This window comes from Drosophila novamexicana, unplaced genomic scaffold (assembly GCF_003285875.2).
Source record: "Drosophila novamexicana strain 15010-1031.04,08,12 unplaced genomic scaffold, DnovRS2.1 tig00000387-arrow-pilon, whole genome shotgun sequence".
NCBI lineage: Eukaryota > Metazoa > Arthropoda > Insecta > Diptera > Drosophilidae > Drosophila > Drosophila novamexicana.
This window is the reverse complement of record NW_020824800.1, coordinates 4,389,055-4,406,339: the sequence shown is the minus strand read 5'-3', so window position 1 is coordinate 4,406,339 and position 17,285 is coordinate 4,389,055. Positions and strand designations below refer to the sequence as shown.

The window sequence follows — 17,285 nt, the reverse complement described above, 5'->3', positions numbered from 1 at the left end:
TGTCAATATGGGGGTGGTAAATGTTGACCCATGTCTATATGCGAATCTTGGGGTAAGATGTGGATTTGAATTTCGACCAAAAAATCGGTGTCGAGATTTGAATGCTAGATTTATCTAGAGAGAAAACCATGAAGAAAAAGCCAAACTTCGTGAAAAACGGATGAGATTTGGCCGAGATATGGGGGGTGGTAAATTTTGACCCATGTCTATATACCAATCTTGGGGTAAGATTTGGACATGAATTTCGACCAAAAAATCGGTGTCGAGATTTGAATGCCCGATTAATCTAGAGGGAAACCCATTAAGAAAAATCCAAACTTCATGAAAATCGGATGAGATTTGGCCGAGATATGGGGGTGGTAAATTTTGACCCATGTCAATATGGGGGTGGTAAATGTTGACCCATGTCTATATGCGAATCTTGGGGTAAGATTTGGACATGAATTTCGACCAAAAAATCGGTGTCAAGGTTTGAATGCCACATTAATCTAGAGGGAAAACCATGAAGAAAAATCCAAACTTCGTGAAAATCGGACGAGATTTGGCCGAGATATGGGGGTGATCATTTTTGACCCGTCTATATACGAATCTTGGGGTAAGATTTTTACATGAATTTCGACCAAAAAATCGGTGTCGAGATTTGAATGCCACATTAATCTAGAGAGAAATCCATGAAGAAAACGCCAAACGTCATGAAAATCGGATGAGATTTGACCGAGTTATGGGGGTGGTAAATTTTGACCCATGTCTATATACGAATCTTGGGGTAAGATTTGGACATGAATTTCGACCAAAAAATCGGTGTCGAGATTTGAATGCCACATTAATCTAGAGGGAAAACCATGAAGAAAAATCCAAACGTCGTGAAAATCGGATGAGATTTGGCCGAGATATGGGGGTGGTAAATTTTGACCCGTCTATATACGAATCTTGGGGTAAGATTTGGACATGAATTTCGACCAGAAAATCGGTGTCAAGGCTTGAATGCCACATTAATCTAGAGGGAAAACCATGAAGAAAAATCCAAACTTCGTGAAAATCGGATGAGATTTGGCCGAGATATGGGGGTGGTAAATTTTGACCCATGTCTATATACGAATCTTGGGGTAAGATTTTTACATGAATTTCGACCAAAAAATCGGTGTCGAGATTTGAATGCCACATTAATCTAGAGAGAAATCCATGAAGAAAACGCCAAACGTCATGAAAATCGGATGAGATTTGACCGAGTTATGGGGGTGGTAAATTTTGACCCATGTCTATATACGAATCTTGGGGTAAGATTTGGACATGAATTTCGACCAAAAAATCGGTGTCAAGGTTTGAATGCCTAATTAATCTAGAGGGAAAACCGTGAAGAAAAATCCAAACTTCGTGAAAATCGGACGAGATTTGGCCGAGATATGGGGGTGATCATTTTTGACCCATGTCTATATACGAATCTTGGGGTAAGATTTTTACATGAATTTCGACCAAAAAATCGGTGTCGAGATTTGAATGCCACATTAATCTAGAGGGAAAACCATGAAGAAAAATCCAAACTTCGTGAAAATCGGATGAGATTTGGCCGTGATATGGGGGTGGTAAATTTTGACCCATGTCTATATACGAATCTTGGAGTAAGATTTTTACATGAATTTCGACTAAAAAATCGGTGTCGAGATTTGAATGCCACATTAATCTAGAGAGAAAACCATGAAGAAAAATCCAAACTTCGTGAAAATCGGATGAGATTTGGCCGAGATATGAGGGTGGTAAATTTTGACCCATGTCTATATACGAATCTTGGGGTAAGATTTGGACATGAATTTCAACCAAAAAATCGGTGTCGAGATTTGAATGCCAGATTTTTCTAGAGGGAAAACCATGAAGAAAACGCTAAACTTCATGAAAATCGGATGAGATTTGACCGAGTTATGGGGTAGTAAATTTTGACCCATGTCTATATACGAATCTTGGGGTAAGATTTGGACATGAATTTCGACCAAAAAATCGGTGTCGAGATTTGAATGCCAGATTTTTCTAGAGGGAAAACCATGAAGAAAACGCTAAACTTCGTGAAAATCGGATGAGATTTGGCCGATATATGGGGGTGGTAAATTTTGACCCATGTCTATATACGAATCTTGGGGCAAGATTTGGACATGAATTTCGACCAAAAAATCGGTGTCGAGATTTGAATGCCACATTAATCTAGAGGGAAAACCATGAGGAAAAATCCTATATCATATATATTTTCTATTTCAGAAGCTGTATGTCAAGTTTGGTGACTCTAGTTCTTATTATTTACCAAAATCGATTGCTTGGAAACTGAGTAAGTTATCGATTATCGGAAACAAACTCGATCTGCGCGGGAGCTAGGAGCATCTACATCTAAAATTTCAGTCTCTAGCTCTTATAGAGAGATCCTTGCGTTCATACATACGGACGGACGGACGGACGGACAGGCGGACGGACAGACAAATGGACATGGCTAGATCGACTCGGCTATTGATGCTGATCAAGAATATATATACTTTATGCGGTCGGAGTTGCTTCCTTCTGCCTGTTTGGCTTTCGCACAAATACAATATACCCTTATACCCATTTTTAATGGGTTCAGGGTATAAAAATGCACAGAAAATTCTTTGCACAAAAATTTTATGCAAATCTTTTGTAGCTATAGCTGTAATCTCTACAGCTTTGTCATGCAGCACCCGTAAGCTTCGACTGTATATACTACATAGATGAACTGTGTGTTAGTTTTTCATTTCAAGTAAAATTGACACACACACACAAACACAAACACACATAAATACATAGACAGAGAGCATGCCTGTGCATGCATATTGATAAATAATAATTTGACGCAACTCTCAAAGCGAAAATTTAATTGCATGTCGACAATTTGGGCCAAAGGAGCGAAAATCCGCCAAAATGCAGCTGAAGGCTGCAGGAAGGCGGGGCGGTATCAGCAACAGCTAATGCAACTGTGAAAATTGTTTGATTAGGTTAGCTGCAAACATTTGTTACGCTGCAGCATTGCGTATACGCGATGTTCGCGTCGCGTGGTTTGCGGCAATTGATGGACTTCATGGTAGAGATGGCCAATCGGCGCCTTTTTTTCTAAAAATGCCACGACACGAGCTTAAAAAACGAACTTTTATGCCTTTTGCTAACGATATATACATAATTATATTTTTTTTATAATTTTTATATATATATAAATAGTTTTTATATTTTTTATACATATTTATATATTTTTTTATATTTTGTATGCATATATTACTTTATTAATAATAATGTGTGTTACTGCCTCACTAATTAAGTGCATTTTAAATATAGCTGCCCAGTTATGTTTATTTTTTGCCAAGTTTAGCTGTTTTCAATTAAAATGATTAATTTTGCTGCTTTGAAGTTAAGTGCACTTTCAACTGTCCCGCTTCTATTTGACTGTTTGTTTATATTTTTTGCTTTAGACTGATTAATTAAAATATTGAAAAATCTGAGAATCTGATATCAATGTTAAATGCTACGAAATGAACTGCACAATTTTAAAGAAGAACTATTCATTAAAAATAAAATACAAACACAATATACAATATACAATAGGCAATAAAGATTATGTTAAGAAATACTGTTAAGAGTTGTATGTTAAAGATTATGTTAAGCATTACTGTTAAAGGTTTTGTTAATCATTTGTGTTAAGAGCTGTATGTTAAAGATTATATTAAGCATTACTGTTAAGAGCTGTATGTTAACGATTATGTTAAGCATTACTGTTAAGAGCAGTATGTTACCGATTATGTTAGGCATTACTGTTAAGAGCTGTATGTTAAAGTTTATGTTAAGCATTAGTGTTAAGAGCTGTAGGTTAAAGGTTGTGTTAAGCATTAGTGTTAAGAAGAATCAATCTGTGACAAGGGTTCAACAAATAAAAAAAAGTAAGACTGAGAAAGAATACTGACAACCATATACTTAATATATTATAAATATTATATATTTTCCAAATTCATGAAACAAAAACGAAGCACGATTCGGAAACAAACACGAAACACAACATAACACGTATTTTTGACCTTGCCATAATCTTTTTCCTTAAATTGTTTTAAAAATTATAAAATATTGTTTTCCTACAACTTCTATAACAGTTATTCATTTGAACTTAAATTCGACAAATATGAAATGAAATTTCACTCAAATATTAAGTGTTATTTTGTGGTTTTTGAACACGAAAACGTCGTGTCACGCGCCCATCTCAAATTGGTGAATTGTTTGAGCATTGGATGGGCATTGCTGGTGGCAGAGCTTTTGTGACAAGAGAGAAGAGCTGGCAATCAGACACCGCAACGGCTTTGGCTCCACTTTTGATTGGCTTCCACATGGCTTGATTAATAAATGGCGCGCTTTTGTGCCGTATTGACAAATATTACAGACCGCAGACACGACAGACACGACAGTCGCTTCCCAGGGCCGACACTTGTCAATTGCCATGTCAGCAGCATGGAATTAACGCTATTCAGCGCTCCAAGGCGCAACGAAATACTTTCACATTTCGATAGCGTCTGCTGCAGATGCCGCCACACCCCAGACCCCTTGTCACGCTGCTGACACTTTCAATCAGCATCCGCCAGCTGAAGGACTTCACAATCGTCTCGCGACTCGCCTCGCAGCTGAAGAAGCAGCAGCAGCAGCAGAAGAAGATGCCGCTCAATAAATGTCATTACATTGTCAAGTGCATATTAGAGCCATAATTGCGCGACGTGCGCAGCATTTTCAGAGCGTGTGTTAAAGAATATAAAAAAAAATGTTAAGAATTGAGTTTTCTGTGCATAAGTGTGCGATATTTACATATCAATAAAACCAAACTAACGACATGAAGCGGCTGCATTTGTGAGGGGGAAGGGGGGGGGGGGGGGGGGGGGGGAAGCACACCCCTCCCTTTCACACAATGTAAATGAAAATGTGTAAATGGACCCCAAATATATTCCAATAATATCTATATATAAAAAGGTTTGCCTGATTAAGTGAATGACTAACTGACTGACTGAGGGACTGATTGACTAGCTGACTGATTGACTGGCTGACTGACTGATTGACTGACTGACTGATTGACTGGCTGACCGACTGACTGACTGACTGACTGACTGATTGACTGACTGACTGACTGACTAAGTGACTGACATACTGATTGACTGACTAACAGGCAGATAGACTGACTAACTGATTGACTGACGACTGGCTGACAGATTGGACATTTGGACATCTAAATCTGGCCACATCATTCTTGTTCATAATTCATGTGAATATCCTATATAGACATATGCCAAGTATTTCCTACCCCACTGCTCGGTCAAATCTCAACCGATTTCCACGAGACTTGCTCTTTGTTTATTTGTTTTGTACGTATCACGAGCAAGGCCGCAGTAAAACCTTATGCACAGAAAGAAATTATATTTATATGCCAAATCACCACGAAGATCGAATCGTGAAAAAAATTCTAACAAGCATACAAATATATCGAAAAAACAATCTATTGAAATAAAATTACAAACTAATAAAATAAAATAAGAAACTTTTTTACAAAATTTAATGGATAATAATTATTATTATCAAAATGATTGGCCAAGTAATGATATTTACAAAAGTCGATTGTAAAAATCTCTGCAAAATTCAAGACTCCATTTGCAAACTAATAACCAATTAATAATATTGAAAATTTGTTTAACTTTAACGTGGAAAAAATGGCAGCATTTGTTTGACTTTTGCCAAATTAAACGAATGTAAACAAAATTTGCGAGTATCAAAACAGTTAGGCAATTAAAATTTTGCGTAGCCCCAAACAAACAACATGAAATAAAAAACATGAGAGGAGCCCATTTTCATGGGCAACAGTCAGCAGCAAGAAGAAGCGAATAAATTGATGGAAAAATTGCGTTAAATAGAAGTTTTGCAATTGTAGTTCAGTTCGTGTGTTTGTGTGTTTGTGGAGCCACAACTCTAGACGTTGGACGAGGGGTTCGCATATTTGTGGCTGAACGCTTGCAGTCAAAACTGTATTCATAAACCGAATGCACGTTAACTTGGACGCTTGGCCACGCCCACTATGCCTCAATGCCAGCCGAAAGCCAAGCCGCAGGCCAACAAACTGTTTGTCTGCGGCTTTTGCGGTTGCTGTTGCTTCAGCAAGGACAACAAACAGGACAACTACAACAACAATGTTGATTACAACAACAGGGCAAACTTGCCTGCTAGCTGGACAGTGGATTTGCCAGGACATTGCCAGGACGTTGGCCTTTTTTCCGTTCGGTTTTTGTTGCCTCCCAAGTCGCATTTCACAATTTTTTTTTCGGTGTGCGCGATAAAATTGTGTAGGCGTGGCAGAGCCTCGAACACAAAGACATTGTTATTAGTCGTATTTTTCATTCATATTTTTCGCGTTCTGTGTTCAGCCATTTTTTATGACCTATCTAAAGTCGGGGGCGGGTTAACTAAGACACAGACGGAATAAAACGGGTCCAAACCAAAAAAAAAAGCAAGTGCGCCCTCGGTCGAAAGAGCCCAACAATGAAATACCCTCTAATCAGCTCCGAGCTCCGGTTTGTATTATTATTATTATTATTATTATTGCTGGTTTTATCATTTATATCCTCATTATTATTCTCATTTATATTATTATTATTATTATTATTATTATTATTATTATTATTATTATTATTATTATTATTATTATCATTGTTGTTCTCATTATCATTATTATTATCATTATCATTATAATTATCATTACCATTATCAAATCATTATCATTATCATTATCATTATCATCATTATCGTCATTATCATCATTATCGTCATTATCATCATTATCATCACCATAATCATTATTATTACCATGATCATTCTCATTATCATGATTATTTTAATCAGTATCATCATCATTATTATTATTATTTTTGTTATTATTATTTTATTATATTTTTATTTTTTTGGTTTTATATAAAATACATTTCTATAGATTTTTTATTTCCCTTGATCAACGCCAATTATTATAACATTCAAGTCTCAACTCGTAAACCCTCTTAAAATCGACGCATTCTGAAGGGCAATAGACCCAGCTCATTGTCCCGACCAGGTGCACATACACTCTGCATAGTTTTGTGGGTTCGAGGCATGGCAATAGGGTATAAAAAGCGAGTGGAAAAATAGAAATATACGAAATAAATTCAGTAAAAATTTGTTGTTGCCTTTGTGGCATATTTATGACTATCGAGCATTCAGCAAATACGAAAAACTAAAAGAGAGCAAACAAAACAAAACATAAACAAAAATATGAAATACAAAAATACAAAGCAACATAACTTGGCAACAGTCGGATAACAGTTACCTATTTCTATTTCTATTCGAATTCGAATTTTTTGGGACTCGAAATCCCGGCAACTGCGAGCACTTGAACTTTTTCAACTTTTTTACTCGTTAGCTGTTTTGTTGTTGTTGTTGTTGTTGTTGTTCGAGTGTTGCAGATTTATGTTTTATGACTGTCTGGCATAGAATTTTAGCCAGTTAGCAATACGAAAAATACACACAAGCAGCTGCAGCACACGTCGAGGCTTATGTTTATTGTGGGTGCGTGTGCGTGTGCACAACCCAGTCACATACATTTACATATGTTATGAGTTTCAATTGAAAAATGACAAAATTATGAGGCTTGACTTATATACATAGGTGCACAGCATGTTCCAGATTTACTTTGGCTCATAAACTTCACACGAGCTGACGGCAGCTCAAGTCATTTTTTGAAGGAGTTGGAGACAAGTAAAACAAGAGAAAGCGCAGTTATCTTGAGCAAGTCGAATATTAGATACTCTTGCATGCAATTGTAGCTGTAGAATAGACAAACAAAGGGATTTTGGGTGCCTTAAAATGGGACTTGAAACGAGACAGGACGCATATCTTTGCCAAGCCGAAGATCCGATACCCTTTAAATATTTGTCTTGTGGCTTTGCAGATATGTGAGAGCTATAGAGCTATATCTATAGAGCTATCTATATAAGAAGCGTGATCCAAAATAATATGTTGAGAATATGTTGCATATTTTTGGGGTGCATAGTAAACATTCAAAAATGCCCAGCTTGGCCAAGATGCTGAGATGATGAGATGATGATAACAAAAGAGTTTTCCTTATAAGAACTTACTTGTCGACCGATTGGTTTCTATGATATATTGGTCAGATGCGGCAAACATATGTACTGCCTGCAACTGAAAGAAGGACCTTTGCAAAGTTTCAAGATAATGGCAGAGGGATAGATCAGGGATCAATGATAGACTGAGGGACCTGGTGATATCAACTCAACTGTTGATGCTGATCTAGAATATATATACACATTTCATGTCACAATTATAATACTCCTACTATAATACAAAGCCTTAGATGAGTTGATGAAGCATATCGTAAAAGCAGAAAGATGCAGCTCGGACCAACAACATTCAAATATTCTTAATAGGAATAAACAACTGAAAAGCTGAGTAAGTGCGTTAAGCTCAGTTACTCGAAGAGCTGAAGATTTGTATATAACTTTACATTTGTATTGATTGATATTGAAAATGTATTAATTTATATTGAACGTATTGTATTCTAGCTCTCATTTTGAGCCTATCTCAAAGAACATATGAGCTTGTCCTACAATAAACTTTAAGTAAGACTTATAGAAGGCGTCTCTGCCTACCCCAAAATAATAGAAAATCCAAGAGGAATAGTTTTGGATTTTGCTACGTGAACATGTCATTATGAACGTGTTCAAATTATTTAAAAATTTGACATTTAAAAAAATAGTTATTTATAAATTCATATTCAAGTACGGCGTATTTTCTAGTCGGACAGACTCAAGTGCACTGCGTGATGGCACAATTCTTAAATAAGTTCGAAACTTTCAAACACAGATAAATCTCTGAAAGAAATAGTCAATATATTTTCATAGAAAATCGGCTCATAAAGTATTTATACTAAAAAGGGAAATCGATGCGAGTGAAGGAATTAGGTTTGACTCCTTCTGGAGCCAGTCGTAAATCATTTCCAGCCAAATTCGCAAACCCAAATGCCAAATAGCTGGATATTTATTATAAATATTGGGGATAACTTGCCTCTTGTTGCGCTGTCTGCCGCACTTGTGGCACAAACATGTTGCCGCCAGTAATTGTAACATGGCGAGTCTAACTGCGTGTGTGTGTGTGTGTGTGTGTGTGTGTGTGTGTGTGTGTCCTTGCAACAAGGTGTTGTTGTTGTCGCTCGCTTGTTTACACATGACTGGCGCGTGGCAAGCGCGATAAGTTAAATCAGTTTGCGCCTGCAGCAACAACCAGAACATGGCCAACAAATTGTTTAACACAATTCGCATGGATGGTTTGCATTGCCACCGATAGGGTTAGGATAACAGCACCAAAATGACAATTGCAGGACACACGACACAGGACACGTCGCGCAGTGTGGCCAAACTATGCAAATATGATAATGGCCGACCCTTTACCCAGAAGCTTAGCTCTACAGAAGTTTGCAAAGTTTGCAATTGTCTCGACTTTGCAATTATTAATGTTTTCCAATGAGTTACATTAGGAACTCACGTATTTTCCGCAATTTTAAGTGGAAGCGTTCTTCACTTACCTTGCAACAGCTGTAAAGCTCAACTTCTCAGCAAGTTTTTCTGTTTTGGAACACTTTAAATATAACACAGAACCGCACTTTTTCATATCTTATTTCAGCCAGACTTTTTGCGTATAAACTTGCACATTTTTGAAGATTTTCACGGCTGTCAACGAATTTTTTTCACGCGACAGCACACAAATCGAAACACATTGCTGGCACACCAGAAAAAAAATTAAAAAAAAAAAAAGGGACGAAACGAGCCCGAATAGATATTCAAATAGATTTGCACACTTTTTGGGCAACTTTTTTATTTTTGGTTTTACTTTTTTCAACGTGTGTCAATTTTGCTTATTTCTAAACCGAACGCGTGATTCATTCGTGCGTGATCGTGACACGGGCTTTATTATGCATTTTTATTTAAATTTTTTTTTTTTGCGGCTTTAAATTGTGAAAAAAACAACATAAATTAATTCAATTAACATTGCTTCTGTGTGCACACATAATTAAATTAATTGCAAACATATTGTGAATTACTCGAAAGTGAAAAACATATTTAATTTAAATACAGTAATCATTCGCTAACTAAAACGCTTTGTAAAAGCGCTTTTATCCATAAAAAATAAGTATTATTAATTAATATCATATTCTAATTTTAAAAAAATATTTTATTCCCAAATAGAAATTCAGAAATGCATTATAAAATAACTATTATAGTCCCTGTCAAAGTATATTTTCTGCTAGTGCAACTATTTGAGAAGCTACTGTAAAAAAAAAATGCCGTACTATATTTTCGCTAGTGCAACTATTTGAGAAGCTGCTGTAAAAAAAAATGCCGTACTAGAGCTTTGCTCAGCCATTTTGCGATTATGTGCAACAACATCTGATTGAATTAAAGTTTAAAGTTTGTTGGGAATCGTAGGGGAATGGGGGGTCGAGAGAAGCTGGGCAAGTGATACCATTGCCACAGAGCGGACCATATTTTAGGCCATAGTCAAAGAGCAATTACCTATTTGTGTCACGTGTGGGCGAAGGCTCCATTCTGCTCCAGCCATGCCGCGCTCTCTCTCCCTCTCTCTCTCACTCGCTCTCGCACTCTCACCCTATTTCGTGCTCTTTGGACGCTTATGCACTTAAATAGCAAGTACATCAAAGTCAGCTGCTGATTAGGAGGCACTGAAGCAGTTGGTTGAGTTTTGTCAAAATATGAGAGAAACGCCGCGACGCAAGGCACTTTCCACTGGAGTTAAGCGCGTGTCGTGACACGAATAAACACGTCTTAGCATGTTATGTGCGTGTTGAAAAAATGTAGATCTTTTGCATGTTATCACAACTGTACTATAGTACATAAAATAAGCTAAAAAATTTCATTTAAATAATAGTAAGCTGCATATTAATAATACAAATTTTTCTACAAAAATTATATTTTTATATTTTAAAAACTTGGCAGAATGTGAATTTGAATTAATTTATCGTTGCATTTATTCGCACAATTTAAAGATTTTCTTCAAAAAATAACTGTAAACTCATAACAAAGCACATTGAAAAAAAAAAAAAAAACAGGCATGCAAAACATTGCAAAAAGTCGTGCATGTCGTTCGCGCTCGCATTAGAATGAGAGAAACAAAAAAAAACATCGTCACGCGGCCATCTTTACTTTAAAACTGATCACACACACATACACACGCACGGGCTTATGCAGCGACATGCTGGCAGCTACGTGCCAATTGTGCGGACAGCAACTGTCCCGCGCGCCACATCCCCGCACGACCACTACGCCCCCGCGCCAGATCCCCCGCACAACCATTTGTCTGCTCTGACTGTGCTGTCAGCGACGTTGGCATTGCGCCCGCCTTCGTTTCAGTTTAGTTGCCGGCAACGTCACGATGCTTAAATCACGTTAAGATTTTCAACGCTACGACTTGGCATGTTTGCCCCCCCCCCCCCCCCCCTCACCGCTCACCGCTCACCCTCTCTCTATCTTTTCGCGGAGCTGCCCGGCACATGAACACGAAACACGCAAAGCGCCACAAGCCGCACGCCACACGCACTGCACAAACATGGCAACAATGTTTTGAGCCGGCGCCGCCTCGCATTTTGTTCTGCAGCCAGCCTGACGGACTGTGGCCAATGTCTTTTGCAGGCTTGAACCGGCTCCCGAATTTTCACACACACTTCACTGCACTTTGTATGATCATTATATTAATTAGGTTTGCGTATCACTTGAACTTTATTTGTATTCACTGCAAACTGATCTCAATTCGCTTTTGCCATTAACACACGCGCAAACGTTTCCTTCATTCTCTCTTCATTCTCTTTTCGCAACGCGACGTCACATACGTAAATCAAAAGCGACATGCAAAAATAAAAGCACAAATATCGATAATCGATAAGAAATCAATTAAAAATACCGCGCTTGTGGTAAAATCCCAAAAAGACAGTATTAATAATGGCGATTGCATGTGATATCCATATCTTATTGAAAATGCATAATTAATCTTGAAAAATACTGCACCTCTATTGCACTGGCAAGGTCAAGGTCAGTGCACGATCAAACTAAGATGACATTCCACGTTGTTCCTTCTTATATATTTATTTATAATGATTGTTGCTAATTATATAAGCCTAATATATAAATTATCAGTTTTATCTTATAAAATTTCAAACTTTAGTTGATTTATATGAGTTACATTTGCGTGTAAGGTCGTGATAGGCACGATCCACACCTAATTCGTGTCACGAAACGAAGCTCTAAGGGCTCCCAACTCTAACCAGGTGTATGACACATGTTGTTATTTTTTTTTAGCTATGGCTTTAGTGACTCCACGCTCTGGCCAGGATTTAAGCCCGCTTTTGGGCATGTTATGAATCGTTTGTGCTGGCCGACACACATATTTGATTCATTTATCAGTTGCGCATAGCCGCACCACCTGCTGTTAACCACTTCAAACTGCAATATCTGTACTCGAAACTCGCCGGCAACCACTTGAAGGCATTCGCCAAAAATGGAATACGTGCGGCTGTGCTGTGCTATCGGGACAGTTCCATGTGCCTATGGCCAAAATATTTACGACTTTGCGCCTAAATTCCAATTAAAAATGGATAGCTTTAAGTGTTAGCCGGCCAGTGTGACCGTATTTTTTCACTCCCAGGCCTTCGTAGTTTTTTTTTTTGAGTGTGTGTGTTGGTGTTGGGAAAGGTGGAAGTGGGAGTGAGGGCTCGAACAAAAACCAGGCAAGGAAAACAATATTCAAACGATTTGTGTGCATCCGAAAAATGGTAAAGCCTTCGCATGTGTTGCCAGCTCAGTCGTTGCCTGGCAATTAGAGTGCTGCGGCGGTTGACCAACACACAAGCTGCCAATAAAACAAAAAGGAAAAGGAAGGCACAAAAAAATCCAAAATAAAAATAGATGTATAGGAAAACTAGGTAGGGAAATGCACAGCAAAGTAGAAAATCGAACAATCAAAACAAAAATGCTGAAACAGCATCGAACAGGAACTGGAATTGGAATGGGAATGGGAATGGAAATGGGAGAATGGCTATGAGAATCAGCATCAAAATCGAAGCGCTGCTGGCCATTAAACTGTGGGAAAAGCCACCAAGCTACCGATGTTGCTAAAAATGCATGTTTGCCAGTGTGTCCCTCTGATATATGGTATATGCATGTGTCCTTCAGCCGGATGGTGGCCTTCAGCCAGTGTTGCCAGCTTCTGTGAATGCTAAAGGAATGCAGGCATATAAGGAAAGCAAAGCTATGTTGGAAGTTCCAGAAAACAACCTTTGCCATCTTTCTGTTCTAGGTATTTCAGTTGCTTTAATTAAAAAGATTAAAATAAATGCTTTTTCGCTTAATTACAGTTAGGCATAGCTTAGTCGAAACCTTAATTAAGCTAACCTTTTTGAGTCTAGTTCCATGTTGAGAATACTGTAGGAAATTTGGTCCTAAAATATTTTAGTAGATAATAGAAAGAAAAAACTAGTTTGTCAAAAGTACGTCAAAGAAAGTTGCTTCTAGCTGAAGCTAAATTTAAAAATTATACAACACTGTTTCTAACTGATGGTGTGTTACCGTAGTTACGTTGTGTCGTACTTCATGCATTTCAATCACCAACACAACACAATTTAAATATGCTGATTGGGTGCGGAAATTTGGTTGCTCGTCACCAACTACCAGGAACCAGGAGCCAGTTGGCCAGTTAACATTGTTAACGGCTTGCTGTGGAAACGGGGCCGGGCGCAGGAGCGGCATTGGGAAATGTTCCCGATGTTTTACAGCACTGTGCCACGCCCACTGCTGCTACTGCTGCCGTTGAGGCGTGTCTTTAATTGGCTTTGGCTTTGGCTATAGCTTTTTTGGCGCCCCATTTTTGGCTACGGCTGCTGTTGTCCTTGTTCGCTGCAATTGTGTTTTAGCCATAAATTTTGTTTATTGATGAGCTTTATGCAGCCGTGCGGAGCACATGAGCTAACCGCACATGTGACATTGCTTAGCTTCAAATAATTTAATTAATTTTCATTTTTTCACTTTTTAGTCAAATTCTTCATGCATGTTGTTGACACTGAAAATGGCTTTTATAATTGCTTTGCAACCCCGCTGCTTAGTTGCCATTTAGAAAGAATAACGAAAATATATTTGCCAAAAGTTATTGTGGAAATAACTTTTATTCAAAAACAAAAGGCTAGTTAAACTTAATTTAATAGAAAGAATTATTCTCAGAGCAATATAAAAAAATAAAAAAAATAATTATAGAACTTCAATCGTTTTTAATTCTAAAGAATCGATGACTATAAATCGAATCTAAAACGAAATGAATTATTCATTTCGATCAAAAAGAGCTGCAATCACATTTTTCATTTGCCATTTGAAATGAAATTATAAAAATATCACTAATTGAAAAATAAACAGATAATAATAATAAGCAATATATCTTACTCTTAACAATCGAAAAGCGAATTATGTGTTTGACTATGAGAAATCAGAAATCAAACGAATTGACAAACACATTTCGATGCCCAAAACGAGCTGCAATCGCAATTTGTTATTTTGTTCAATCTCTAGTCGGGCGGTGTGTGGGCCCCACACTGTGAGTGAGGCAGCATACCTCGCTTGCCCTCTCTCTCTCTCTCCCTCTCTCTTCTGCTGTATATCGCTGATTTCCCAGGGCAATCTCTTTAGCCGCATGCCGTGATGGCGCTGCCAATAAACAAACGAGCGTACCGAGTATCTCGTGCTGCTGCTGCTGTTATCTGCAGAGGCGTCACCAAGCTAATCTGCTAGCTGTCAAAAGTCGTAGAAACAATTGGAAATGACAACAAATATGAAGCAACACAGAGAAACGCGCGCGCACAGTGTACACTGTCCATGTAAGCTGAGCCAAAGCAAACACGCAAACACACAAGCACACACCCACACAGGCACGCACACACATGAGGCAGCCAAGTAAATCTCCAATTGTGAGCGAAAACTTCCTCAGAAACGGGCAACGAAAACTGCTGACAGTTGCATAAACAATAAGGGCTACCAAAAAAAAAAAGAACTACAAAAAACAGACAGTGCGAGAGAGGGAGAGCGCTAGCGAGCGCAGCCAGCAAATGCGGTCAACATCAAAAGGAACACACAACAAAGATGGCAGCGTGAACGAGAGCGGGCGAGACATGGCAAATTTAGGAGAAAAAAAAACAGTAAATGTAACAAGAAACTAGAACTAGAACTATTACTAGCTCCACACACACACAGACACACGCACGCACACAGATTGCAATGCACGGCCATAAGCGACATGTGTGTGGATGAGGTGCGGGTGCGGGGCCGGCTGCACTGCTAAAACAACAATCTAACATTTTTTGCGCTTTGACGACAATTTCCCTCGCGGCACAAAATGCCAACACCAAATGCGAATGTGAATGCGAAGGCGAACTTAACGAAACAACGGGAGTAACATACGAAAACAACCAAACCGGCAAGTACAAATTCATTTATGTTTGTATGTTGCAGTCGGATGTGACCGACTGCGTTATACTCATTACCGTGTTGACTGCAACTATTTGAAAAGTTTAAAGCGGGCCAAAATATTTAAGAGCTGTGTGTAAATCAATTTGCCACGCCCCCAGTGAGCTGCCCATTGAATTTAAAAATATTAAATGACAGACAGCAGAACGAACGATCAGCAATTCAAACATTGCACATAACCAATATACCCTTTTACAAACAACAAAAAATGCAACAGTCTAAAAAGAAAGAGCGCGAGTGTGGGTGAGCAGTAGTTGTTGTTGTTGTTGTCGTGCTCTGCTCTCCGCATTTGCCGTTCGCCTTTTGCCGCATCACAAAAGCTCGAAATTGATTGTGTAAATAAGAAAACGAAAATGTCGTTAGTTTACGTTTTCCGCTGACAAGCTTTACGAAACGAAATAGCACCCAAAATGTGCAGCAAAGCGGGAAAGCAGCATAAAAGAATTGGATAAAGTGGCGTTGAAAAAAAAAACAGCAGAAGAAGAAACAGAAGAAGAAGCAGCAGCAGCAGACAGTGGCATGACGAAATTAAAAATGGAATTTGCTCGTTAGTCGCTTGCAGTTTATTGGCACTGACTTTGATGCGAAGTATTTTGGCGAAAAATTGATAGCTAAATGGGTAAGTGGGAATGTGAATTGCGAATTGGGAATGAGAAATAGCTGAAATATTGAATGGCCAATAAATACGTATCAGCAGCGCAGCCTGGATTAATGGCAAAATCCAATAAGCACGAACAATGCAACGGGCCACGATTTAACTTTAAAGCTGTCACGTAATTGTCTCTCCATATAATTGCCATGCATCCCTCTGTTGGGCTTAGATTGTATCACGCCCAAGACGCCATAAGTCGAAACGGTTATGAAACTTGTATTAATTACCGTTTGGCCTCGCCACAAGAAAATCATATTTAAGAGGTAACTTTCAATATTTGACGCAAGTTTATGACATTGTTTATTGAATTGACTCTGAACCGGTTAGAATGCAACTCAATAAATAATAAAATATAATTAGGAACAGCAGGGCAAGTCTCAACCGCCGCCAATTGAAACGGTTATGAACCGGTTTTTGAACAGTATCTTCGCAAAAGGCAAGCCTTTATATGCTTGATTTAGGAGATTTCTTAAGCTAGTTTATTTAAAAAAAATTTTGCAATTGTTTATATTTTTTGGGGTCTTGCTAATTATATTCCCAATCATTTACGTAAATATCAGTGAATCGGTTATTTAGGAGGCACAATACAAATTTGCAGTGTAATAGCTTTAATGCCTGAAATATAAAGATTCACATTGAAACGGTTATGAATCGGTTATACAAAATTGACACATCGATTAGTTGCGAATCGGTTAAGTAACGATTTTGAATCGGTTTTGACGCACTTGTCACATTTGTACGTAATATAATTAAACCTCAGCATTTTCGACTTTCAACTGATTTTGGCCTTAATTTTATTACCAACCATATCTGAAAATTTGACTTTAAGCCAACTATCCGACTGATTGGCAAGCGGCAGACAAATATTTGGCCAAACAATTTCCCTAACTTGCGGTGTCGTTGGGGCTATCTCCGATGTTGACTTTCCATACCCAACCAGGATACGCAGTGTACACATGCATACACATAATACATCTATCTATATAAGTGCTTAGCTGACAATCTAT

At 38.1% G+C, this 17,285-nt stretch overlaps 2 long non-coding RNA genes across 4 annotated transcripts in view; one reads left to right on the top strand and one right to left on the bottom strand.

Annotated features, from left to right (window-relative positions):
- The window catches only part of LOC115760241, a 141,559-nt gene extending 131,734 nt beyond the window's left edge, over positions 1-9,825 (bottom strand). Inside the window, exon 1 of the long non-coding RNA XR_004017585.1 lies at positions 9,635-9,825. This is a non-coding gene — a long non-coding RNA (uncharacterized LOC115760241). The remainder of the gene's footprint in view (positions 1-9,634) is intronic.
- Positions 9,826-14,696: 4,871 nt separating this feature from the next.
- LOC115760279 overlaps positions 14,697-17,285 on the top strand; it is a 96,653-nt gene continuing 94,064 nt past the window's right edge. The window contains exons 1-2 of one of the 3 annotated variants that reach the window (XR_004017590.1): positions 14,697-15,298; positions 15,354-16,245. This is a non-coding gene — a long non-coding RNA (uncharacterized LOC115760279). Of the gene's footprint in view, positions 16,246-17,285 lie in introns of all 3 variants that reach the window. The other 2 variants (XR_004017589.1, XR_004017588.1) reach the window with 2 other exon arrangements.